Source organism: Rousettus aegyptiacus, unplaced genomic scaffold, assembly GCF_014176215.1.
Source record: "Rousettus aegyptiacus isolate mRouAeg1 unplaced genomic scaffold, mRouAeg1.p scaffold_m13_p_8, whole genome shotgun sequence".
Classification (NCBI taxonomy): Eukaryota; Metazoa; Chordata; class Mammalia; order Chiroptera; family Pteropodidae; genus Rousettus; species Rousettus aegyptiacus.
In genome coordinates, this window is record NW_023416311.1 from 23,575,090 (window position 1) to 23,602,921 (window position 27,832).

General features: G+C 37.3%; 1 protein-coding gene and 1 long non-coding RNA gene across 6 annotated transcripts in view; both read right to left on the reverse strand.

The window, feature by feature from the left end:
- AUTS2 (activator of transcription and developmental regulator AUTS2) overlaps positions 1–27,832 on the reverse strand; it is a 1,066,702-nt gene that overhangs the window by 677,364 nt on the left and 361,506 nt on the right. The gene's annotated exons all lie outside the window — the stretch shown is intronic.
- Positions 1,152–27,832, reverse strand: part of LOC107515694 — a 35,229-nt gene continuing 8,548 nt past the window's right edge. Inside the window, exon 3 of the long non-coding RNA XR_001598065.2 lies at positions 1,152–27,042. This is a non-coding gene — a long non-coding RNA (uncharacterized LOC107515694). The remainder of the gene's footprint in view (positions 27,043–27,832) is intronic.

Consider the following 27,832-nt stretch of genomic DNA (forward strand, 5'->3'; position numbering starts at 1 on the left):
CCTGCAGCTGTGTTGCCTATTCGCTGTTGCTGATCTGTCTGTGGACTGAGCCAGAATGATAAGGTTTGGCAGAAGATAAGGAAGCAATACATCAGTGAGAAAAACAGGCCAAATGGCGCCCGGAGGTGGCCCTCCTTAGAACTTTTCATGCCTAGTTCAGTGATGATCTTGGCATGGTAAAGGCTAATGTATTCCATCTTTAAGTTATTGAATCTGGAAACCCAGGTTGCTCAGTCAGCATCCTGAGTTGCCTATTTTAAAAATAAGCCTTGGTGAAAAAAGTATGAACATGTCATATTTTTCAGCCAAGTAAAAGACTGCAAAATAACCAATGATGATATACCAAGGAAAGAAATATTAGGGAGATAATAGGATACTGGAGAAGGGACCATGAATAGGGAAGACAGGTCAAGGTTTGAACCTTGAACTCAACCAATTAAGAGCTAGCAGCTCTTTAAGCCCTGTTTTTTTACCCGTAAAATAAAAATAAATCTATGCAATCTGCAAACTCTGTCAAGAGTTTTTCTATTACCTGAGATCATAAAGTATCCAACAGAACATCCAATACATAATAGTCACTCAATCATTGCTAATTATCATTATGATTATTATCCTATTACCTGAAGTTCATTAATACTAATGATGTCTCATAAATGCGTGCGCGCGCGCGCGTGTGTGTGTATGTGTGTGTGTGTGTGGAGGGAAGGGGTGAGGGAGAGAGATAGATAGTGAGGAAAAAAGACTGTGATGGTCAATTTTGTTTGTCAACCTAGCAAGGCTTTAGTAGCCAGTTATCTACTTAAACATGAATTTAGGTGTTGGCGTGAAGATATTTTGTAGAGTGGTTAATATCTTCAATTAGTTGACTTTGAATAAAGGAGATTACCCTTGATATTGTGAATGGGCCTCACCTACTCAGCTCTTAAGGCCTCAAGAGCAAAAGCTAAGATTTCCCAGAAAAGAAAAAAATATACGCCAAAACCTTATAGCATCAACTCCTGCTGGGTTTCCAGTCTGCAGCCAAACTTGGCACCCTCCACAATTAGGTGACCCAATTCCTTTAATCAATCAATAAATTAATCAACCTCGCTCATGCATGCACACACACACTTCCTATTGGTTGTATTTCTCTGGAGAACCCCAAATGGGACACAGAGAGAGGGAAAGAAGATACATGGACCGCCAGAGATAAAGACAAAAATAGAGAGACAGGAAAGAAGAGAAAAATAAATCAGAAATAACTATTTAAAGACTGCAGGACTCCTTCCATAACTACTTCGTGATAATGGAAGTGCACGTAGCACTGCCGTGTGATGTCAAGTAACATTCAGGACATTCAGGAAAAGCACATTCCATTCCACTGTTTGTAGTTTAATTATAATTTCATGGTATACATGTTGATCTCAATTCACTGTATACTTGCTTCACTTTGCCACTCAGTATCTGCTTCTTGATTAAAGGTATATTTCTGCATCAAAGTTGTATTAAGACAGATTTAGGACTCACTGCATTTTAAGTAACTTAGTTTCTAATAAGGCCATAACTGCCTTTTCAACCCAGTCCCTGGTCTTTTACTTAAAGCCAGGCAAAAAAAAAGTTTGTCATTAAAATAAAACTTAAGAATCCATAAGTAGTGGGGTGGAGAGGGGAGTGCGAAGATCCTGGCAGTAGTGCAAAAGCACTTCTTCCTAAAAGTACTCTCATCTGTTTCCATGAGACCTATCTGCCAATTAAATTAGTTCCTGAATAACTTGTGTATACTTTCTTATCTAAATCCAGTTTATAACCATCGCTTCTAATTTAGTAGAGAAACTCTTAAGATGTTACATAAAGACATCACAGGTTACAGGGGTAGAGGGAAGTTATAAGGATCTCCAACCTACATTTCTTTTCTTTATGGGTCAACAATCCTTTATGAGAGCTTGTTTGGAGGTTCTAGCAGGGGAGCCCCGCTACTCTATACCCTTGACTGAAAGAATGGTCCTCTCCCCTGTTGGGGAAAGTCATCCTCTTCGACCGAGTGCGCAGTTTCAGGAGGGATGCACATGGAGTGGTGAGGGAGGAAGGGAACACCTGCCTAGCCAGCTAGATCAGCCGAATCAACCATGGTGATCATTGGGGTGATAGATGTCACAGCCAGATCATCCTTACATCCTCAATATCCCTTTAATCATACAGAAACTACATTTGGTTGGCCTAGATTTGCACAATGGACACTCACATAGATTCACTCTAGAGTATTCCCTCATTAAGTCTCCTTTGCTATACTATTATTTCACCTGGAAACCATTTCAATGAATTAGAGAGTGTTTAGTTTTAGTTTAGTTTATGAATGTTGCTTCCAATCCTCAAACCAACTCCAGAAAACAAAACTAAAAACCCATAATTAAGTCCTTACTATGGACCAGAAGTCTTCTAAGTGCTTTACTTTTACTAACTCATTATCCCCACTTTACAGATGAGGTAATCAAAGCACAACAAAGTTGAGGAAGTTGGCCATGGCCACATGCTAATAGTGTCCAAAGTCTGGATGCTCCTGCTGCCATCAATATATTACCCACTCAGCATGCCGAAGCACACAGAATGACACAGATGCAATCATATCTCTAAAAGGAATTTAAGAAAATGACATTTACCAGGAAGAGCAGTTTGTAATGCTGTGAGGAACTGGGAAATTCATTTGGCTCTTAAAGTGCTGAAGAAAGTTATTAATGATCTCACTTAACACAAGTTTCCCCATTTTTCCAGTTGGTTAAAAATTAAGGAGAATTTATTATTGGTAATAATGACACTGTAAAACACACACTGAAGTCAGAGTGCATCAAGAAATCACCACTTAGACAGTAACCTACACACATGCTTTCTCAGGAGTTAAATGAGAAAGACAAAAGGCAAAGCATTCAGCACTAGGTACGCAATGAATATTACTTCCCAGGCCTCTCATTCCAGTAATAGAATGGCTGGCTTATTTAACTGCCCCTTTGATGTGATTTAGAAAATCAAAAAGGTGTTAAAATCTATTAGCCTAACACCCACAAAAGGTCAGTGAACAGCCTCCATGGTAATAAACAATAACAAGAAGAGCCTTCTCCCAGATACTACCTATTTGCTCATCATTCTTGGATACCAGACAGCTATGAGGCTGTCATTCAGTTTTAATTACCAGCCACTTTCCCTTTTCTCTACTTTTTTGGCCAGTTATAGCTGACTGGGAAATATCTCATCTAGTAAGTAGCCTCTTGTTACATCAATATTTAATTGCTTTCCATGTAAAACATGCTATTAGGCTAATCAAAAATTGACTTTCACCACAAACACCTTTTAAAGAGGTCAAATTAAGATAAAAGTCCATGCTCTTTGCCTCTATGGAACTGGGACACTAAACCAGACATTAATGTGAGCATGCAGATTAAATGCCATTAGAGGCAATTTGTCACCCACACACATTTATCTCAATCTAATAATTAGCTAAAAGGTCAGAGAGATAAACCTGTGTATTTGAGTCTACATTTCCTGAAATGTAGATTCAAAGCTAGGCTGAAGACTGTATGCGAATTTGGATAATCTTAAAATAAACAAGCCAATTTGGAAGAATTCAACAGAATTAAATACTAACTAGCAGGAGGTCATGACTCAAGAAAGTCAGATTGAAGAGCAGTAGCAACAAGGTGCTTTCAGAACTTAAGTTCTGGGCACTGTAGCTTTATGATATCACTTTTCTTGTCTACCCTTAATCTTTACTTTCCAGATAATTGTACCCTTTCCACAATATTTTACTAGTCAATATGTGAATTATCTGTTCTATTTGGATGTTGCAGCCTAGAAAGCACATAGAGGAAAGCTTTGAGTAATTAACTAGAGATATCCAGTTTAGAATAGTGGGTGTAAAGAGGGATTTTCATTCAAAAGGCTAATCAGCTCTCTGTTCTGCTTCTGTAAATTTTCTTGCTGCATGGGCTGTACTCGAAATTGACTAAAGACTCACCTTCCCTTTTGTTTTATCTGTCTAAGCAACAAATGTAACTGTTTGTACCGCCTAGCAACTCCTACACTTTGTAACACTTTGTAACTGCTAGTAACTCAAAGCAATTCATGCCAAAAAAAGGTCTGTATAGCGAATGTTCCAACTCAGATCCCAGCCCAGATCTTCCGAGCCCTTGCTCTTTGTGACGCTGGTGTAATAAATCTGAGTTCTCCAACTCTCCAAGTGCTTCTTGGTTTCTCGCCGGTCTGATTTTGGATCTTTTCTAGCCTCTTCAAACCAGCTAGAAATATCATCTTCTCCTTTGCTCTTTCCCTTCCCTCCCATTCAGCTTCACACACCTCAGAACATAATCTTCTAAGTAAGAGCAAGTTTTAAAGAGCAAGTTTTAAGAGCAAGATTAGTTCTCATAAAGTTAAATTCCAGATAATTAAAAGTTCTCAGAAAGTTAAAATCCAGATAATTTACAGTGGAAGAGTTTGAGAAGTTAGGGAAAGTTCCTAAAACCCAAAGCATCCTCTACTGGGAAGAAATTCTCAAGTTGGTGAGGGCAGTGTGGGCAGGAAAGAAGAAAGGTTAGTAGGGAATCCTGGCTCAGAGAAGATCCTTTGGATCTTCCTAGAGCACTCGAAATTCATTGAACAAAAGAATTTATTCCTTTGTGTAACACATTATGAATATACTGATGAATCAAACACAGTCACTGCCTTCATGAATTGACAAACTCTCTGCTGGGGAGTCTGACAGCAAAAGGTAATTGCAACAGAATGTTTAAACAGCCAACTTCGAACAAACTCAAAGTAGCAGATCTTAAAAGATTCTCTTGACCTATGCAGAGATGGACATGAGAGTGGAGGCAGGGATTCTGCAAGAAACAACTCCACAATTCTAATTTGTTGATATTACATTCTATTAAATGCTTTTCTAAAACAATGCTTGGTGTTAGTTTGGGGAGAGGGATAACTGGGTGGCAGAAAACTCGCAATGGTCCTATCTAGAGGAATGGAATCTCAAGTAGGCACCATGTCCTGTACATCAACAAATCTCTGTTTGTGGCAAATAGTAAACATTCAAGAAATATTTGCAGAAAAAATCTGTTCTGCAATCAAGCTGCCTTAATATTCTCTTTTATCTTTCTCCTCTTATCTGTCTTGGACACATCCAGATCTGTATGCCCTGGTCCCAATATGGACCAGGAAAAGTGAAGCAAAAGCCAGAATAAAACTAAGTAATGGGAAACTCTAGTAACCAGATCAGATTTATCAGGGGAGGAGCTGTAACAGAACCAATGGTATAAGAATCCAAATTATGTTGATACATCCCCTATAAAACACATAAAACTACCTATGATTTTTGTTCAAATTGGCAAATTAATATAACCTCAATGAGATTCACTGACATCTAATGAACACTCATATTTGTTCAGCGCCACTCTAGGAACTTGAATTTTATGAACTCATTTAACTATCTTGACAACTCTAGGAGGTAAATACACCAGAGTGTGAGTGATAAATGTTAACCAAAGTCACCAAAATAACAGATGGTCAGTGGCAAGGTGAAACCCAGAAGCTCCAACTTTGAAGCCTGTGTTCAAAGCAATATATTACACTACCAAATATTTTTTAATGACTGTTATTGACTCATCAATGAAAACATATGTAAAGGGACTTAGGCAAACCGGTGTATAATAGAAAAAGAAAAGACAGCACAAAAACTATTTATAAGTAAGTTTTTAAGGTATTGTTCTCTCCTATGATAAGCAACTCGCCAAGGCAGATTACAAATAAATCTCATTTTACATTAGAATGTACCAGTTAAGCCAGATTTATTTGAGTACCTCTTATTATTTATAAAAAATCTGACTGCAAAACTTGTAAAGCCAGGATCTCTCTTACAGAAAAAAGCCAGTGACATAAAGAAAATCCTGAACAGGAATCAAATCAGGTAAGTTTCAGCCTAGGCTTGGCTATAATAAGTTATCTTGAACAAGTCATTTCACTTTCATGGCTCTTGGTTTCCTGAATTATAAAATTAAGGGGCTTAGGTAGATCCCCGACATACTTTGTAGTCTTAATAAGGTGTGATTTTTGTGAAATCCGGGTGTTCACTGATTCTAAAAATGAGTCTAGTCACATTTTATTACACTGAATATGCTGTAATTTTTCCAATTGTGACTGTAGAACCCAGCATATAAACACACACACATATATGTTAATAGTTATAATTTTTTTAAAAAAATACTATACTGATAAATTTCATGGATGGCCTCGAAAAGGAGTTTTAAAAATCTATTTTCAGATATGCCCGCAAAATAGGGAAAATAACTTGCATTTCTATGGGAGGTATAATGATGATTTGATTTTACTGGAGGCTGCATGAGACAAACACCAAGGAATCGAAATGAACATTAAAAAACAAAAACACAAAGCAGCTTAGGTACCATTCTCAATCTTTTTTACAGACTCTCCGGATAAGTTCCAAAGGGTCAATTAATCTTTCCAAGCCTAAATTTCTTTTTGAATTGTCCACTTCACACACTTTTAAATAGTTCAAAATGTGTTTAAAGTATTTAAAACTGTATTTAAAAGAAAAAATAACTATCACAATATAATGGAATGTTTCCATTCTAATTCTAAAGCCTGCCTTCCTGCGAGCATTTTGGCAATGATGGCCATTTTGACTTTACCTGGATTTGAAAAAACCAAAGATGGTGGTATGCGAGCAGAAAGCCTTCTTTGGTTGAAGAGACTGCAGCAGCCTCTTGGCCCATGAGAGATGCTCCAGCTAACCCTCTGCAGAGCAGGCAACCAGCTCTGAAGTCTGTGCATAAAAATCCTTGTTTGCACAAGTCATGGGCACTCAGCCTTTCATGAAATGACAACAAAGCTCAAAGGAACACCACTCTGCCCTGCAGCTGTGGCCAGGACTGTAATGTTTAAAGGTTACAGTGATTAAGCACTGTGATTAATTTAGTCTCAGCAAAATCAATTCTACTCAACCACAAATCTCTAATTTATATACCAGAGCTAGCTAAACCTGGTTCTATTCAATATAATCTGAAATTTACGATAACCTCCTACTTCCTCATCCCCAATCTCTCCACCCCCTCCAAAAGAAAGGCTTATTATGGGGAAATCGCAGAAAAAAAAATCAAAATCATTTTTGCAAAGTTAACGATCTTTTATCTGGCTAAATATGATTTATTTGACTTGGCTGTTACAAGTGATAAAAAGTATTGAAGTTTAATCTAGATTGCAGCCTAATGCCAGAGATTTAGAAGTCTAATAGTTGAGGTTTCATGCCATTGCCTGGTCAGCCTTTATTATATATCAGTCAAAAACACATCAAAGGATGTTGTATTTCCTTGTGTACATTATATTTTCAAGGAAATGTGCCATTACTTTCCTTTCTCTCCATGTGTGTACTGTACAACGTGTGAAGTTAAAGGAATGAACTATGTGACAGAAGCAAATGCAACAAGATAAACCAACTGTCCACAGCCCCACTCTGACCAATCATCCACAAATCCCTGGTTTCTGCAGTGCATTTTCTGGACCAACTTTAGTCTACAAGAGCAGCCAAAATGGTTCATCTTCATAATCACTTCTCCATCCTCCAATCTCCTCATAAGCCACATAATCCCAGTGATTAAATGGGAAAAAAAAAAGTTACTTAAAGGCAGGTGAGGTGCTACAGAAGGAAATCTAGAAAATCCATCCCTTAGCTATCAATAATGTTAATTACATGACAGAATATTTGGATCTGTCAAACTGACCCTGTTAACATGACCTCACTCCACTCTGCTTTCGGTCCAACTCAGGTTACCTTTATCATCTAGAAAACAGTTTTTGACCATTGAAACAATTGTCTATTCTTTCTTTCATTTAATAACTTCTTTGAGAGTGAGTTCTGTTATTACTTAAAATCTGTGTATTTTTCTTAATATATTCAGATCTGCCTTCTATTAAAATTTTAGGTCGGATAGCAAGCAGTAGCCATACTCTGAAAATTATTAGTCTTGTTTCAGTCCCCTAGATGCAATTGCTAGAAATGTCAACATTTGTCTGAATTTCAAATTTGAATTTTGAAGTGCAGACAGGAAGACTGAGAATTTTCTGTAAGGAGAAATGCAGCCCTGCATTTATAAGCACCAAGCCAAAATATATAAATACATATGTATATATTACATATATATACATAAAATATAATATATATACACACACATATATGTGTGTGTATGTACGTGTGTGTGTGTGTGTGTGTGTGTGTGTAGCCATTTGATGCTGAAAAAAATGACTGTTTACAAAATAAAAATCAGAACAATAGAGACACTTCCCTGAGCTATGACCAGGTAAATGCCTTACCGATTTTTCCTAAAAGGAGATTCAAATAAGTTATTCAAGAATAAAATTTCATTTAGTTTGGTATATTACAGTCTGCTGTGTATTCTTTGTATGAACTGTGAATCAAGAAAGCAATCCTGTCACAACATGGGTTGTCATTTCAACAAATTCTTTTTTACTGTCCTTGTAAAACTTTTGAGTAAAGGACTGTCATTTATTGAGGAAGTAATTATACTGTTATATATGTGGTTATGAATGTGAGTTGAGAATTCAAATACACTTGCCCTTAAATTCCACCTCAGTCCTACTTAACGACTGTGAGACTTTGGGCAATTATTTAACATCAATTTTTTTTTTTGCATCTATAAAAATGAGGATAATGACAGTACCTAGTTTGCTGAATTTTCGTGAGGTCTAAGTGAGTTCATGTCTTTAAAGCACAGTATCTGGCTCACAGTAAGCACTGAACAAAATGTTCACTGCTTATCCTTGATATTAATCCTTATGGGGCACTGTCATAGGCACAGTGCTTAAAAGACAAAACTCCGCCTTCTCCAGCTGAGATGGCCAGATTAGCAATCCATTGGTCGAGAAAAAAAAGTAATGTTACAGAACCTCTGGGGGGAGTGTGCATGGGAGAGCAGTCACCAAATTTCATCTCATCACACTTGAGATAGTGTTGTTTGGTTACAAGAAAGCGACTGACAACTGCTACCACCACAGCAGCTGGATATTAGGATTTCTCAGAGATGTAAAAGAAACATTATGTTTACAATTTTCTAGTTCCAAGAAAGTGGCAACAAGTTTAGTGCTGCATGCATTGTGGTTGCTGAAAGAGAAAGACACCACAGAACAACAAGCAGCTTGTTTGACAATGCCTGTTTGAAACCACTTGCAGATATAAGCCCTGGAAAGCTAGTCCATTCCAGTTCCACTGCACCAAGTAGAGTATATTGGACAAAGTACTCAAATACCCTATGACAACATCAAGGAAAAAAACTACCTAATTAACAAGACAGCACAGCCTGTTATCTTGCGTACAGTCATGCGTATTTGAAGAGGCATGCATGTCTGTTACAGTCACTCAAAAGAAGTGAAGCCTCATATATAAAAGAACACATCAAAGGGAACTGAAAAATCAGAGCAAGAGAGATAAACAATACAGTTTTTAGAGGAAGGGCAAATGAAACTAAGCATCGACGTTCAAATCTTGAATCACTGAGCATACATATATCTACTGAGCACTGGACAAAATACTGTAATAAGCACTAAGAGCAACAATGAATGAGGAGACCACAGTTATTCTTGAGTGAGCAGGTTTTATTTTTGAGTATTATCTCTTTTCCACCTTCAAAATCATGCCAGGAAAACAAAAACCAAGAGGAATGGTTTGGGTTGGATCTAGGTCTTTCTTTTCTAATCCTTACAATTAGTTAAGAACAATGTTTCATTTTGTTAATTGGATTTAAAATGTTTGTCTCTCTAAACTCCCTTTTCACATGAGAGGAAAGTAGGCTTCAGGTTCAGAGCCTTCCATAAGGAACAGTATCTAACTAGAATTTCATAATATTTTAATTGTTTATATAGATTTTTACAGTTACTTTCTTATGGTGAGTGATACTTGTCTTCTGTTTATTATAATGGCATAATATTTCCTTTTTAAATATGCGTGTAGGGAAAACAAAAAGTTGACTAACTTTTCAGAAACATGTTTAATAAATAATGAGATAAGCCTCCAAAATGGCAAATTAAGGAGGATACTAGGTAATCCTTGGCTATTGCAAATATCATGACGTCATGAGCAAGCTCAGAAATTGAAAACTGCCCCCAGTTCATCATCTCAGCTGTATCTACCTTCCATTCCACTTTCCATGGGATCTCAGTGATAGTCAAATGTAGATAGGAGGAGTATGCAATGAGGGTAATTAAATGAAGTCATGCCAGTTTTTCTGCCATCAATCAATCCGACAGTTCTTCCTCTACTCTAGGGGATTTAAGAGAGCTGAAATGTGATCATGGCTTAAGCGGAAATCTTTTCTCCAAGCATCCAGGCTGGAGATTCTTCTGTTTTCTGCTGGCTGTTCTGAGTTTAACAAGATGTGAATTTTAAGAGACAGGATTTATTCTTCCAACTCAAGTTAGTCTTCAAGGTTTAGACAGTCAGTAAATTGTTGTCACCAGCTTTAGGAAAGGAAGCAAGTTTTCAGTCACAGAAAGATTAATAATCAAATTGTATTCATCGCATCACAGGTAAGTACAGCTGCAAGCCTTCGGCACAAATAATCTTTCCGTTTCCAGCTGCATCCCTACATTTTCACCCCTTGCTGCACCAAACTTTAAAGAGGACTCAATTTTTCCCATAAAATGCGCTTTCACTGAAATATGCTAGCTCCAATAAGAAGCAATCATATGGAATTTTTCTGTATAAAATAGCCTTTCTCTTTCTCTTAATGTCTCCATGCCAGCGAAACACACCAGAGACACATGTTTACAATTTTCTAGTTTCAAAAAGTGGAAACATTATCTTGTTCGCCAGCACTTCTCTATAACCCAAACTCTAAGAGATCTTCTTGGTAAACTCTCATTTGTTTTATCTTCTATCCCCACAGCAGAAATATCTTAAATTATAAATACAACTCAGCTATCTGATCTGGAAGGCCATCATCACATACTGATCATATCAGAGTTTTTCTTTCAACTGAAGTCCATGGGCAAGATGTTTTCTCAGTGTCAGCATGGTGTACTTTCAAATATTAAGCTTAATATGATCTTCTTGATTACAAAGACAAAGTTAGAGTCTCCTAACACCATTCAATGAACAAACACCTATAAAGGATAAGGATATTACTACCTGCATTGGGTCCTTGAACAGTGTCCCTGTCCCTTGCCTCACACAACGAAGGGGCAGGGGAAGTTAGGAGAAACTAAAGCAAGTGAGAGAATAAAAGGAAGTGAAGACAAAAGAAAGTATGGAAAATTCCTGACTTCAGAATACTCAATATCATAAAGACTCATATTTTTATATGATGTGTTCCAGAATGGGTATTAAAATTATGTGTGAGTTAAGAAAGAAATTGAAATGTTCATAAAGTGGACCTCTTAGCAGAGAGCTAAATATGTGAACAATTTAGGCAGAAGGGAATTGCCCCAGATGCCAGGGCCCAGGGGCAAGAGGTAGCAGTATGGAGACCACACTCCCTCCACCTAATCCTGCTTGTTTTCCTCTCCAACTTGTCCACCCACTGCCCTAAGTGCCCAGGGAGGTTGTCAGATGATGCCTACTGCTTAATGCTCTCTGTCCCCTCCCTTCACAGGATGCCTCAACTGGTACCTGTCAGAATTAGCACCACTAATACTTCACAGAGAGGGAGGGGTGGTAAAATTGAAGATGGGGCAACAAAGAGAAAGGAGCTTTGGAGGAGGTATCTCCTTGAATGAAAGCCCTAAGAAAGCAAGCCTAGGCCCCTTCTGCCTCACAGTGAAAGGATTCCATAAGTACTCAGCCTCATAACCAGTCCTCGTTACATAAGAGGTTCATGAGACAGAGGACAACAGTGCACAGACGAGGAAGCCAGAGGGGAACTTTCTATACACTCACTGAAGCAGGCACGGTAGAGGCTTCACCTTTAAGCAAAGACTAAGAAGATGCATGGCCACTCTGAGCTCAAAATTCATAGGCGGCCAAGTGAAGTATGACAGAAGCAACTTGGAATATGCACAGAACTGCTTTGAGTATGAAACGATAATAGAAAAGCCTAATATCACCAGTACCAAAGGTCCATGAGGCTACCGCCAATTACATATCCTCTAAGCAGCTAAGGTTTCAATGGGGGCTCAGGTTTCTTAGTAATTTTTAATGCAACTTCTTGATACAATTGATTATTCAAGTTTTCTAATTTTGGACATAACATTTGTCATCTATTTCATAAAAGTTCCAAATAAGTGACTCGCAAACCATCTTTAAACAGTGGTCCCCAACTTTTTTGGAATCAGGGACCGGTTTCATGGAAGACAATTTTTCCATAGACCAGGGCAGTTAGGGGAGACAGAGGGAATGGTTTCAGGATGATTCCAATGCAGTACGTTTATTGTGCACTTTATTTCTACTATTATTCCATTGTAATATATAATGAAATAATTATACAACTCACCATAATGCGGAATCAGTGAGAGCCCTGAGCTTGTTTTCCTGCAACTAGATAGTGTCATCTGGGGGTGACAGGAGCCAGTGACACTCGAAGTGTATCATTTATGTCCAGTCTACTCTGTTATCTCGTTGATTGCTGTCACTGTAGAAAACCCTGCTCACAAAGATAGAATGTGGAAAATGGAAGCAGGCTTTTCAGTGTTTTGGGGATAATCTCAGAATGTTCCACCTCGACTTTAATCCAAAACATATGGAGATTTGAAGTTATCTTTGTCTCATACTTTTAAGGCCATCGTCATTTATGGTCTCAAGCAATTGATCCTCTTCTAGCACAAAGTCGATTTGCCTGGCATATTCATGAATAGGTTGCAGATCCATTCCTTCTCAGTTTGGGGTCTCTTGTGGTTGGGAAGTGATGCTCACACTCTTTTGAAAGCTGAGATAGGTGATCATGCACCAGCTGGGAGAAAGAAGGCCTTGGCTCAGTCTCTTTCAAAATCTCTGCTAATATTTAAACGTCAAAAATCCCAATGTTCACTCATCACCCCCATGATTCCAGCTTGGCTTTGAATGCAGCCACTTTATCTGCCATTTTGAACACAGTATCATTCCCCCCTGAAGTAACAGATTGAGTTGATTAAGCAGGCTGAATATGTCACAAAAGTAAGCAAGTTTAGCGACCCATTCTGTGTCACTGGAATGTACTGCCAGTGGTGACTGTTTTTATAAACGAAATCTCTGGAGCGGCTCTCATAACTCAGACACTCTGGCCAGTGATCTACCTTTACAAAGCCATCTCACTTCTGTGTATGAGAGAGGATGTGTGTGCTCTGTGTCCATCTCCTCACAGAGCTGCACGAACAGATGTGAGTTAAAGGCATGTACTTTAATGTGGTTGATAATTTTAATCACATCCTGTAAAACGTTAAGTTCAGGAGATAGGTTTTGATTAGCCAGAATTTCTCTATAGATGACACAGTGCACGCACTCACATTCAGAAGAGACCTCTTTGACCTCAGTAGTGAAACAAGAAAGCTGTCCAGTCATGGCAGACACTCCGTCCATGCATACACCAACACAAAATGACCAATTCAGGTTTCCTGATGTGTACTCATTCAAAGACTTAAACAGTTCTGCAGCTGTGATTTTGTTTGGCAACAAATGTGCACATAACATATTCTCAAATACATCCTCCCTAAAAATATATTGCACAAAAACTAGCATTGTTGCCTTGTTGTCAACACTGGTAGACTTGTCAACCTGGATTGTGTACCACAGCGACTCATTAATCTTCTCTAATAATTATGCCTCAATATCCTCTGCTATTTCATTAATTCATCTGGTGCTAGCCAAAAGAGGAACACATGCCACCTTTGAACTGCAATCTCTCCTAAAAGTTCACAACAACTGTCCTTCGCAGCAGGCAGGATCAACTCTACCAATAGTAAAGGGCTTTTCAGCTTTAGCAATGCAGTTAGCCACTAAGAATGATGCTCTCAGTGCAGACACATTTGATGAATAGTGGCTTTCAATAATTGCTTCTGCTCTTCATGTTCAAGATTTTTTCTTTTGAAAAACTCTCCTAAGTCTTGTCTTTTAATGCAGGGTGCTTGGTCTCCACGTAGCGAAGCAGTTTTGAAGGTTTCATGGCTTCATTGGAAAGCTGGTCACCACATATTATACAAAGAGGAATTGGAGAATGTGAATCACCTGTTGCAATGAACTCATAATTTAAGTAGGACTCTTGGTATTTTAAGTGCAGCTTTCTTTCTGTTGGCAGTTTTAAGAGTCTTCTGCTGTCTCATCATTGGGTGTTCTCCCCTTTTCAAAGAAGCTCTCCAGTGACATTTAATTTTTACTCATTTTGGCTAGAGTTAGCTTGTGGGCTTACCAAAACTGTGACTGAGACAATTATGCAGTGGGAGAGAAGTATGGACTGAAGTGGTAAATAAAATAATGGGCAGGCCACATATGCACTAAAAAGTGTCGGGTTCTGACTTAAAGCCTGCCACCAGTTTCAGCTCTACAATTGAAGTACATCAACCCACTTGCCACTGTAAAGCCTGCCACCAGATGCAGTTTAATTGTCACTTGCCACTCACTGACATGGTTTTGATATGCATATGTAAGCTACTGATTTATTATGGCCTCTGTGCAGTCAAACTTCTCTGCTAATGTTAATTGGTATTTGTAGCCGCTCCCCAGTGCTACCTAGCATCACCACCTCAGCTCCACTTCAGATCATCAGGCATTAGATTCTCATAAGGAGCACACAACCTAGATCCCTCACATGTGCAGTTCACAATAGGGGTTGCGCTCCTATGAGAATCTAATGCCTGATGATCTGAGGTGGAGCGGAGGTGGTGATGCTGATGCTGGGGAGCAGCTAAAAATACAGATGAAGCTTCGCTCACTCACCTGCCACTCACTTCCTGCTGTGTGGCCCGGTTCCTAACAGGCCGTGGACTGGAACAGGTCCATAGCTCAGGGGTTAGGGACCCCGGTTTTATAACAAAGACCATCTTTTATAACAATGAGCTAAATCAGAAGAGAAGAGGGTAAGCAAGGAAATGAGGATGGAAATGAGAGCATATAAAAGGGGAAAGCACAAGAATGTGAACACACAAAAGACGTGGCCAATGTTAACTTTGTTTTGTCAAGATTCAGTTCCTCACGAATAGTGCCGGATGTCATCTCCAGATCTTAGCAACTCAGCACAATACAATTCTTATTTCTTCCATTAGCCAAATTACTATGTGACCTTTTCCTCCTCAGTGGTCTCCTCTCATGCTTTTAGTCATGACTGAAAGTAGGATGCTTGGGAGAAATCTTGCCCTTTTCTTAATTTCAAATAAACACTTAAGGAGCCTTTGGTCCTATTTTAAAGGCATACCTCCAGTAAGAGTTACCAGTAATTTGGCAGAGCTTTATGACTAAAGATCAAAACAAGTATGTGTCAAAAACTACTTAAGTAACTGAAGAAAAGGTCTCCCTTAGCTGTCCAACAATGGCTTTGATCCCAGATACGGAGCTCTCTGTACAAACTTTTCCTCCCAAGTTCCAAACGCTTTTTGTGAACACTGTAAAATGGATAGATCCTGCTTGGAAATATTGGAGAATATTTGGTTTGGGTATAACTTAAGATCTTCAGATAGAAACAACCAAAAGATGTGAATGATGTAAAATAAACATATTCTTATGATCTTGCCTCAGTTAGGAGATGATGAGTAATACATAATATCTCATTCATACTGTATGTCTATTATGAGTCAGCAAGATTCTTCTCATCATAGTCCTTCAGGAATCCAGGCTGATGGAGTGGCTTACCAGCTTGAATCCTCGGGTAGGGGAAAAGAGAATATGGTAAAGTACATGCCAGAAATCGTACTCACATTTCATTGGCAAATGCAAGTCATATGGCCCCCAAAGTTGAAATGGTCAGAGCATCCATGTGCCTAGAGAACTGGAATATTTGCAGACAGCTTAATGACTGCCACAATACGTGGTACTATTTCAATTACACCTGAGTATGAAACTTCCAAAATACTAACTATAAATCGAGATGCACATTTTTTTACCCCATTACTTAAGATTAGGAAAAGAAAACCATGATTAGCAGTCCAAAGGATGACAAATTTGACAATTCTGCCTCAAGTGTCATTTACTTTCAACTGGACTAGGACAAATGAAGATTGTTTCGCCTTTTAGTTAAAAATGTCCTTCATGACAGCTGAGACATATTTTTTTAAAAATCAAGCTCACATATAATACAACCTTGCTAATTGTCATCATACAACACTGAACAGGGCAGGCAGGTTAGTCCCCAGGGAATAACAAAGAAAATGCCTTATATTTGAATAGTACTTTACAGTTTAAAAATATTTTGACATATGTCACTGTGGGCAGCCTCCTAAAATAGATTCATTAACATTTTAAAGGTGGGCAGGTAGATACGCAAATCTCTAAATAAATAGTGCGGGCCTGAAAGTCACCAAATCAAAATAATACCAATCTAGGTCTCATTGCTAAGTTAGTGGCCAGTCTCACCATTTACAAGGTTATGTGACCTTGGGCAAGTATTCTGATATGAGTCTTATCTTCCTCATGTGTAAAGTAGAGACAACACCTTCAATCAAGCTACTATACGGTAATTATGAGGATCAAATGAAGAAATTTACCTCAAAACACTTTTCATATTGTAAAACAGGACTCCAAAATAAGGGGGCATCATGTGTCATAGAGATCTTTGTCACTGGTAGCTGCATATATTATGTGCATAAAACCACAAAGGCAAGACTCAGTTCTTTCCTTAAATAAAATCAAAGTAACAGTTTGGAATCACCATATTAAGTCTTGCTGCAATTCGGAAGGAAGAACATAGCCCACTTGTGCTTTAACCGATATTATTTCCAGTCTTTTCAGTGCTGTAAAACTGTTCTCTTTTGATGTTAACTTTAAATATCACCCTTCTCTTATAAACGTCACCTAAATTTATCTTGTTTTATTTCTTTTCTTTAGTGAAGCCCTCAGATATCTCAAAGAAAGTAGAGGATAAAAACCATGTCCATATCGGCATATATACCTGATTACTTATTTGCTACAAATTCAGTACGTTATATAATATTGTGATAAATACACATTTGGTCTTGATTTTCAGTTCCTATATCCCGTGGAATTTTCTTGAGTGATATGAGTGCCTTTTGTTCTGAGAGGATTCTTGCTGATCCCCAAGATAGCTTCAGGATGGGAGCTTGTTGTCAGAAAGATCACGGCATGATTGGAAGGCTGGAACTACCCCCTAATTTCCAGTTTAGGAAAGAGGAGACAGGCTGGAGACATTCAGTCACCAACAGCCAATAATCTAATCAATCCTACCCATGTAATAAAATATCCATAAAAACTTCTACACAACAGGGTTCAGAAAACTTCTAGGTTGGTGTACACATTGAGATGCTGAAAGGATGCTCACCCATACAGCATATGAAGGTTCTGCACCCCTCCCCTACACCTGTCCTATGCATTTCTTCCACTTGTCTATTCCTGAGCTGTATTGTTTATAATAAACCAGTAATAGTAAGTAAAGTGCTTTCCTGAGTTCTGCAAGCCATTGTAGCAAATTATTAAACGTGGGGATGGAGGGTCATGGGAACTTCTGAATTTATAGCTGGTCGGTAGAAAGTACACATATCAACAAGGAAATGGTGACTAGCATCTGAAATGGGGAAAATCTGGTGGGACAGAGCTCTTAACCTGTGCAGTCTGTGTAACTCTGGGTAGTTAGTGTCAGAACAGAGCTAAATTGTAAAACATCCATTTGGTGTCCGGAGACTGGAAAACTGGTTGATGTAGAGGAAAACACACACGCACAATTAGAGTCAAAAGTATGAGTAAAAACAGTTAAAATATGAAACACAAAAACCATAGACAATATCAAAGTACTCTAAGTAATGTTTATATAGGCAGCTTTGGTATCAACCACAAAATATCAATTTTTAAGATCTCGAAATTTCTAAAGTTCTAAATTCACATATTACTTCCTTTTTATTTTGTGGATGAAATTTGATCTAGAGATGTGGTCAAGTCCCAAAGCAAAGATGAGGCCATAGAGAGGTTTTGGCTATAGACCTTCTAAGGCACAGATCTGTGTTCTTTCAATAAAAAAAGATCCCTGCCTATTTTGTAAACATTTAATTAAAATGTACTATATATAGGCATAAGAACAGACAGATTGGAGACACAGAAAAGGTAGCTTAAAGATGCTGTTAGATAAAATAAATATGTAATAAAGCACACTACAGGAGAGTGAATATACAACACATGACAATTTTTAAAAATAGATTAGCAAAGCAAAGACAAAAAAGGATTATCTATCAATAAATAACAAAATCAGGATCTCACCTCATGTCATATATTAAAATAAATTCTAGATCTAAACTAAAGAGTTGACAATAAGTAATAAAATCATGAAGTAAAGAAAAACAATTTGTAGAAGTGAAATATAAAGAAAATTATTTGGATATGTACATACTTAAAGCATTCATACAAGGTAAACAGTTTGTTCAAAAGTAAACATGCGACAGAAGGAAATATGTTTTAAACAAACATAACAAAAGGTTAATATATTTAACATATGATGAATTTGTACAAAAAAAATTTAACTGGTCAATAAAACCAGGAGAAAAGAACATGAACAATTCACAGATGAAATACAAATGGTCAATAACAAATGAAAAATATCCATTCTCTCTAGTAACCACAGAAGGGCTAAGGTAAAAGTAAGTGATCATTCACTCCGAACACCTGTGAAGATAAAATAAATGTGAGGATATCTGAAGATGGTGAGAGTGCAATAAGTATTCTAATGAACTGTGGAAAGCATAAATTGATAGAAAATATTAGGCAATATGTATCAAGAGTCTTAAAAAATTCAAACACTTTAAAGAAAGAATGGACAAATGGTAAACACTATCTTTGAAGACAGGCTGAATTCAAATCCCATCTTCACTTCATATGTGCTGTGTGACCTTGGGCCAATTACTTAATGTTTCTCAGTCTCACTTTTCTCATGTATAAAATAAAGATAAATAAGTCTTTTATAGGACTGATATGAGAACTGAAGTGCACAATGCATGTAAAGCATTAAAGCGACTGCCACATAATATTCAATAAATCATAGCTCTTATATCATTACCACTACAACGAAATCAACTCTGAACGACCAAAATATTAATGTAAGTTTATAAGTTTACAAGAGAAATATATGCACAGAGAACTCTGAAGAAAAAGCTATAAGGAAATATACCATACTTAACAATGGTTATTATAGAATTATAAATGATTGTGCTTTTCTTTAGTAGACTTTGTTTTCTACAAAAATATGGTACTTCTTAAAAAAAATTTTTTTTGAGTGAAAAAGGAAAAGCTCCCCCCTTGAGGTTTTTATTTTTTTATTATTTATTTATTTGTTTGTTTTTATTTCACAATAAATATAATAAAACAAAATCAAAGTAATTTTAATCAAGTATCTTCTCAATGTGGAGTGCACTGTCTGCATTTATTCTAAGTTCCTATCCTCACTAAGGAATCCAAAACAAATATTTAATGCAATAGGTATTAAAAAAAAATAAAGAAATGTCCTGCCCTGTAAAAAGATATCTATACCACCTATGCCCAATTCCACTTGGCCAAAACCTAGGAAGATAAATGATATCAGTACTCCTATCTTGAGTCCAGAATACAGAGAACTTGAGATCAGAAATCCCATATTCTTATGGAAGCAAAGGTATCAAAGTTCACTCTCCCTACTTCTTCCCCTTTTTGGAGTAAAACTCAGAAACAAAATGGTTGCACCAGCAGAAATAAGGTTTCTGTAAGGCATTTCCATGAGACATTACAAAACATGCTGTTAGCCTCCACTGGATCCCCTCTCCTACCTTCTCAGCTCTGGTAACAGGATAAAGGCAGTGACAGGAACATGTGATCATTTTATAAAGGTACCACACAAGAAAACCTTTTTAGAACAGGGCTGGGGGATGGGGTGGGTATCAAAGCTCTTGTACCATCTGTCTGTGAAGGGGAAAAAAAAAAAAACAAAAACAAAAAACAGCTGGTGCAAGAAGTAGCAAGATGTTGGTCCTGGAAGTGACAAGATGGGAAATGACAGAAAACAGCTTTCACTCTTCCAACAGCAAAAGAAGCGTGCAGCCTCTGTTCCAGTGTTTGAAAACCTCCAGATGCTGCTCTCGCCTTGCATTTCCATATCTTTGTTCAGACAACATCTGAAAGCCTGTCTTTCTTTTTTCAAGTACTTTCTTTCTTTGGAGGAACATACAAAGCTATCAAATGCAGGCTTCTCCCCACTCTCCTACTCCTTTCTCGTGTAGGCAATGTGGAATGAATTTTAAGTGTCACTATAGAAGAAAAAAATGGACATACAGCATCATGTGAGCCTCTGTGAAACTTTTTCCAGTTGTCTTTTTCAAGAAAAATTAACCATGTGCTCTTGTTTTTGTTATTTGGTAGTTAAACTAATGTTAGATTTGGAGAACTTCTAAGGAGCTCAGAAATAAAAACCTATAATGAGCAGTGCTGTGAGGGTGGCGGACCCAAAGCATGAACTGACTACTTGGCAAGGATGGGCTGTGCTTCTCTACCCACTGCACTAAACACTACCACATGCATGCATTTCTCTCCACTTTAAATGCTGGGCTTATGAAGTCAGAAAGGAAGTAACATTATAAACAATACATATAGTCCAATGTCAGAATTTCAAAGGACTGTCATACAATGTTAATCAAATATTCTGATTTAGAGTTGCCCCATATGCTAAACATATAAAACCAATTTTCTAAGAACTTAAGAATAGGCATATAAAATATGCTAGAATTACACTGAGTAAAATTTAAAATTTTATTTGATGTCACTGATCACATTTGGGAATGTCGCTGCTTCAGGTTCCATCAACCTTTGTCTTGTCCTATGTGATTTTGCACAGCTGGTACACCACTCCAAGTACCTCTCCCTTCTTTGTCAGGCTAGCTCAGTCTTTATGACCGAGGTGGGGTTCCATCTCCAGTGTAGCTCCCAAAGTCCCCTCTTTTACACAGCAACTCTTTCCCTTGAATTCAAACAATAAATTTAAGTTATAACAGTCCTCTAGATAATCTCTGTTGAGGCAGGTCCATCCACAACTCACAGTGAGCATCCGAGGGAAAGAGGTCATGTCTTATTGATCTTCATATACCATCCTACCTAGCATAATGCATGATAATCATTTTAAAAAAAGCAAAACAAAACTATTAACCACTACTATGTGTCAGACTTCAGAGATTCAAAACTTACACGGAACACAGCTCCTGTCCCCCCAGAAGCTTAGGCCACAGTATGAACCTTGATATAAAAGTAATAATTATAGCAATGTGTTCAGTCTTATGTAAATAAGGTAATCTGGAAATACAGACCAGCTACCCATGGGAGATGCTTAATAAATGCTCCCTTAAAAAAAAAAAAAAAAACCACCTTCACAATAGTCTTGAAGGTTGAATGTGATTAGAAAATTCTATTTAGCTGTGTCATTTTGGGGAAGCTGCTTCTCCGCTTCTCTTCTCTGTGCCTCAGTTTCCTCATCTATAAAGCGGATAACAACATCAGAACATTTATATGAGAATAAACTAAAATTATATTTAAAGTGTTTAGAATAAAATCTAGCATGTGATACGTATTAAGCAGAAATTAGATATTATTTGCTAATGGTTCTTCCAATTTCTACTATAACAAAAGAGAAAATATTATATTATTTGATGAATCTATGGAGGAGATACATTTCCAGGTTAATAGTCAATATTTTTTAACAGCCAAATTCAGAATTCCGTCACTTCTTCCCACCTCTCCCACTCCCACCCTGGTCTAAACTGCCATCATTTCTCCCCTGGAGATTTCCTGCATTTGCTCCCTAACCAGTCTCCCTGCTCCCACCTTGGTCCCTACTGTCAACACAGGAGCCAGTGACCATAATGTAAATAAAGCATGTGATTTCTATACCCCAAGTTCTCTCACAGTTTCCAAGCCCCAAATCTAGAATGCTCTACAAGGTCTGGTCCACCCTTCCTTTCTTTCTGACTTCTACGACTTACTCCTCACTCACTGACCTCTAGCTAGCCATGTTCCTCTCCCCTTTGAGCTTGCTTCTGTCTCAGAGACTCTGCACTTACTATTATCTCTGCCTATAATGCCCTGCTCTTTGATATTCTCATAGGCTTTCCCCTCTGCCTTTCCAGTTCTCAAATGCTAACTCGATGTTCCAATATTACCTGACCAGTAAAGCATTTTCTGAACACTTTATTTTAAAATAGTAGCACCCCCACCCAGGACTCACTATTCCCTTTGTGGGCCTTATTTTCCTCCACTGTTCAAGACTGTACCTGATGTGACTTGTTTTTTATTTGTTTAATTGTATTGGTTCTCTTCCTCTATGAGAATGTAAATTATATAAGGACAGAAATTTTAGGCGGATATAGTCACTGCTATAACCATGGCATCTAGAATGGAGTTGAGATCACAACAGATACTAATAAATTTTTGATGAATGAATGAATAGCAATATAAAATTACAAATGAAAACAGAGGTACAAGATAATTCATTTCACATTTATTTTTTACAACAGAGCCATGTCTACCACTTAATGAGGGGGGACAAGTTTTGAGCCTTTTCTTTCAACATTGCAAACAAAGTCTTTGCATTGGTCATGATCATCATGGTCCTGAGAGGGATAGGCTTGTGTCTGGTCTTCAATCCAGGTCATTAGACGTTTCTCCATGTGATATAGGTCCTTCTCAAATTCTTGTTCATGTCTACCTTCAAAGAAGCAAATTCTTTACAGTTTCCATCACTTTGTTCTTTCTTTTCAGATCACAGTTATGGTGGAATGGGATATGCCTGACTGGCAAGCAATAATTACCACTGACTTTATACTTTCAAGTTCTTAATCACTTTTAATTTTGGTTCCAGGTCAATCACTCGAAGTTATCTTTTACTGGCAACGTTAGAAGTGGACTTTGTATGCTTTGGGGCCATGATGTACAAAACAATATGATTAAATAAAGCACAAGAAAAATTATACAATCAAGAGATGTAAATACAAGATGTATGAAGCTGCTGCCTGTATAACATTAGGTACACTTTATTTCATAAGTAGAAAGAGTGCATTGTAAAATAAAAAGTATAGCAAACACATAAACTAGTATCATTCTTTTTATTATTATTGTTATTATGTGCTGTACATAATAGAATTTGCTCTACTTTTACATGACTGGTAGTGCAGTAGGTTTGTTCACACCAGCAACACCACAAACACTTGAATAATAGGTCACAGTAAGATTTTAGAATGGCTACAATGTCACTAGGTGACAGGAATTTTTTAGCTCCATTATAATCTTACGGGACCACTGTTGCATAAGTGGTCTGTCTTTAACTGAAACTTTATGTGGCCCATGACTGTATATAAAAAACTCCTACAATTCAACACCAAGAAAAAAAATCCAATTAAAAAATGAGCAGAAGACCTGAATAGACATAGTAGACATACAGATGGCCAGCAGACACATGAAAATATGCTCAACATCATTAATCATCAGGGAAATTCAAATCAACATCACAGTGAGTTATCACTTCACATTTGTCAGAATAGGTAGTTAAGTGGTGCATGCCTGTATGTGTACAGGTGTTTACTATCCTTTACAATTTCCCCTTTGTTACTACACACATTCCTTTATTTGAGCCTCATAAAAATTATGTTTGGTGGGCAATGAGAAAATAACCACCGCCATTTTATTAAGAATAAAACTGAGGGTGAGAAAAGCAAATGGTTTATGTGGTCAACACAGCCAATAAATACCAGGGAAAAAAATGAAATGAGGACTCAACCAGTTCCACTGCTCTTCCCGGCATCCTGGTTGGCCTCCTAAGTGTGTAAAAGCCATGATGTACTTAACCTTAATAATTCACTGGCTCATGGAACATAATACTCATTTCTTCCCCCTTTAAACACAAGCAGGTAAACCTGATAATTACATCAATGTACACAAGGGAGCAAGAAGTGTGAAGAGTTGTTCTATATTTTATTTCTATATTTTAACACTGCTTTTTTACTTTTTATCAGAATTTTCTTCAAATACAATAGGCAGCAAAGTACATCAATTCTGACACTGGCATGTGAATTCTAAGGTATGCTATGAGGTCATATAGATGGGGACCAAAGTGAACAATGATTATTCACTGTCCAGTGTACAAGAAATGAAGTAAAATATATGTAGACTATTCTTTCAATGCATTGTTTAGATAAAGTCACAAATTCCGTTTGTAAAAAAAAATGGCTTGCTGTTGCTTACCAAATTGTGCATAAATTTTATCCTGGGTTTGGCATGCTGTGACCCCAACCAGTGCTGACAGACACACCGGATCTTTCCTCTTCCTGTGTTCTGTACATCCACCAAACTGTCACTGCATGTTCATTCCATATTTTATAACACTGAGGTTTCTAGACAAACTGTCTACTTTTGGAACACCCTCATTTTAACCTGTCAAAATTCATTTTTGCCCTTTAAAGACAATGTGTTCATCTATTTCATGATAATTTTTGTTATTCATTGAACTCAGATTTGTTCCTCTAGGTTTTCACATCATCCTGCCTTATATTATAGTCAACTACAACTTTCTTAGCACTGAACTCATCTTCTCCCACAAATGCAGTCATAGTCTCAGTCTTTAAGGATCACAGTTGAATCTTGGTTAGCTTAGAGTTTTGATGAAATCTTTTCAATTAATATTTTTTTACAACTTAATGTTTTATTAGGTTATCAAAATGCTGCACTTACTCGAGTAGACAAGAAAAGTAGATACTCCACAGGTACTGGGGTATACCCAAGAGGCTCTGTCCCCTCTACAAACCTAACTCTGAATGTCTACAAGTCAGTGTGCCTGAACTGCTCATCTGCCAATGAGCCTTACAAGGCAATTGTTTCTTTTCTGCTTTGTCCACCATATCTCAAGTTACCCTGGGGAGAGTATCTTATGACAAATCACTCTATATTACTTCCTTCATAAATGTTCCATACTGAAGTTGAAATAAACATAATAAAGAGTTAGAAAAGATTATAACTGATGTATTTCATTGTAATCTTTTCATACTGATAGCCAGAGATAATTCTCTTAACAAAGTAAACCAGTACAGTTGTTGATAGAAAATCTTAGCTAACTACGACCACCAGTTTATAGTATTAGAAGAAGTGCCATTCGAAGTCAAACTGAGGTTGGCCTCTCCAGCATTCATCCCACCCTTTCCTCACAGTGCTGGGGCCAGGCCAGTTGAGGAACTGACTCCTCCAGGCCTGGTTAAGCCCATCAGTGTCCTTTATCTTCTTTGCCGGCAACTGCTCAGGAACTCAGGCCTATGCCAATCAGCACAAGCCAATCCAGGGTGAAAGTTTTTGTGCTTATACCCTAAACTATTCCAGAGAGACAGAAGGGGAAGGCTTTTATTCTGTCTGGGGGAGAAGTCAGCTTGCTTTCACTCTCTCTCAATCTCCCCACACACACTCCCACCCTTCTGCAATTAGATTTAAGCAAAGCACGTGGCCCCAACTGCTACTGGTAGCCATTCACAAAAAGCTGCAAATATTAAGACACGAGACAGAAATTAACTGGGTTTCTGAAGACATGTACTTCATTAAGTCACTAAATCAACCAACAACCCTGAGGTCCTGCCTTGGACTCCCAGTTATGTGAGCCAGTAAATTTCCTTATTGGTTAAGCAAGTTCAAATCTGGTTTTCTGATACTCATGGTTGAAAGCATCCTAAGTTACAAATTATCTAATGGAATTCTCTACAATGAAAAAAATCAGTTTGGTACTCCTGTCAACACCATACTTACATTCAGAGCCATATAATAAAACTTAAATTTAATAGGAGATTGACCTTATTAAAAAAAAGTGCTATATAACTTTAATTGGGTAATCAAAATGACACAAATCATTAACATTAAATAGCACCACATGAAGTAACTCAATGAAAAGACAGTCCCCCCCAAAAAAATAAATCATTACCAAAGTATGTAAAATGAACAACCTGGCTACAAAACTGTTGCTTTAAACAGTGCCAACATCTTCACCCAATGATAAAAGCAAAAATATGGATTTGTGCTCACACGTGAATAAGACATGGAGTTATTAAAAAGAGATGTGCTCTAGATCCAGACAGCATGCCAGAGTAGGAAAAAAAAATAATGTAAACCTTGAAGACCTTGATTCAACTCTCCTCAACACTGCCTTTTCCAAATCATCCTAAGTCCAAGGCAATAAGCAATGGATCCTCAGTGAGGCAATCTGTCCATTTCCAGGCTCAGACATCAGCTCTCCTATTAAATTCCACAAGCATCTTTCTGTGTGGCCTTGCCTTCCTCTTCATAAAAGAAAGAAGTTATATGTGTTCCTTTAAACTCTGCAACGCTAGGTCACTTAACCAAAGATTCTGTTTTCTACTATGTCCACTGAGGATTTTTATCTTAATTTCTAGACCATTTATCTCAATATTTATTCATAAATATTTATGAGGTGCCTACTGTGTGCCAGATACTGTGCCATGTCCTGAAGAAGAAGAGATAGAATATAATCTTTACCTCCAGGAACAACAGAACTATGGGAAGACTGTTATAAGTATAAAAATGTTAGTTAGAACTAAATTAAATCCTAACATTTTATAAAGCATCTAAGCCTTACGTCTCAGTTTTTTAAGATGTAAGTAATGAATTAGAATGATGATTTCTAAGTACCAGATGAATTTTAGAACTAGAAGGAAACTGTGCCTCAAATCAGAATAAGATGTTCTAAGAGGGTAACAGGGAGCAGTTTCCCAAAATTAATTTTAAAGGATTGTGCATTTAAGTCTGCCAAAACTTCAGATTCATGATTCTCACCCTAGTTCTTCCTTGCTATTTCTACCAATGAAGCATGAACAAGTTAGAAACCCCTGCTGATCTGCCTTGCTAATCATATCCACTTAACCTGGAAACATTTCCTAGTTTCTCTTTAATTAGTTTATTATTTTTAAATGAACAGGAAACGTAGCATTTATAAGTTCTGAGTCTCTGATAGTTTACCATGTATTACACACACACACATATATATATAGCAACCAAAAAATACATATGGAACTGAATTTTTAAATTCATAGTTGATAAAATATGGGAAATCTATGCCTCACTCCTTGAAAGTTGTTCTGTCAGCTTCCCCAAATGTACATATAACTACCAAGTTTTTCGCGATCCTCTAATGACTTTTTCTTAAACAGCTGATTTTTAAAGAAAATTTAACATTAGACAAGTTAAATGTCTTTAAACCATTATTTGAAAATCTCCCTTTCAGTAGTTTTACTCTCTCCCAAAGCAGCTTTTAAATCAACTAAGTTTTCATAGCTATTTGGATCTTTTGAACTTAAAGATGAAGAGTGATTTACAAATAAGCTGAAATGCACAGAATGTGAACATAAACAAGACCTGTGACTCTGAGCAAATACTACCTTCGACTTTTCTATCCCCTCCTCCCAAACACACACAGAGTAATCACATACTAATTATCATTCTAGATTTTTCTTAAGGAACTCAAAAATATCGTCAGCTTTACCACCAACCAAATACACACTACTGACTCAATGAATGTGTCAGCAAAAAATCAAGTATTGTCTCTCTCAATTCTTAATTTTTAGTTGTTTTTCTTTAAACTTAAGTTCATCTTTAGCCCTAATAAATCTTATTTTGACCACTGCCCCCAGTAGTCAAAATACAGGCATGTCCTGTTTCTTCCATCCC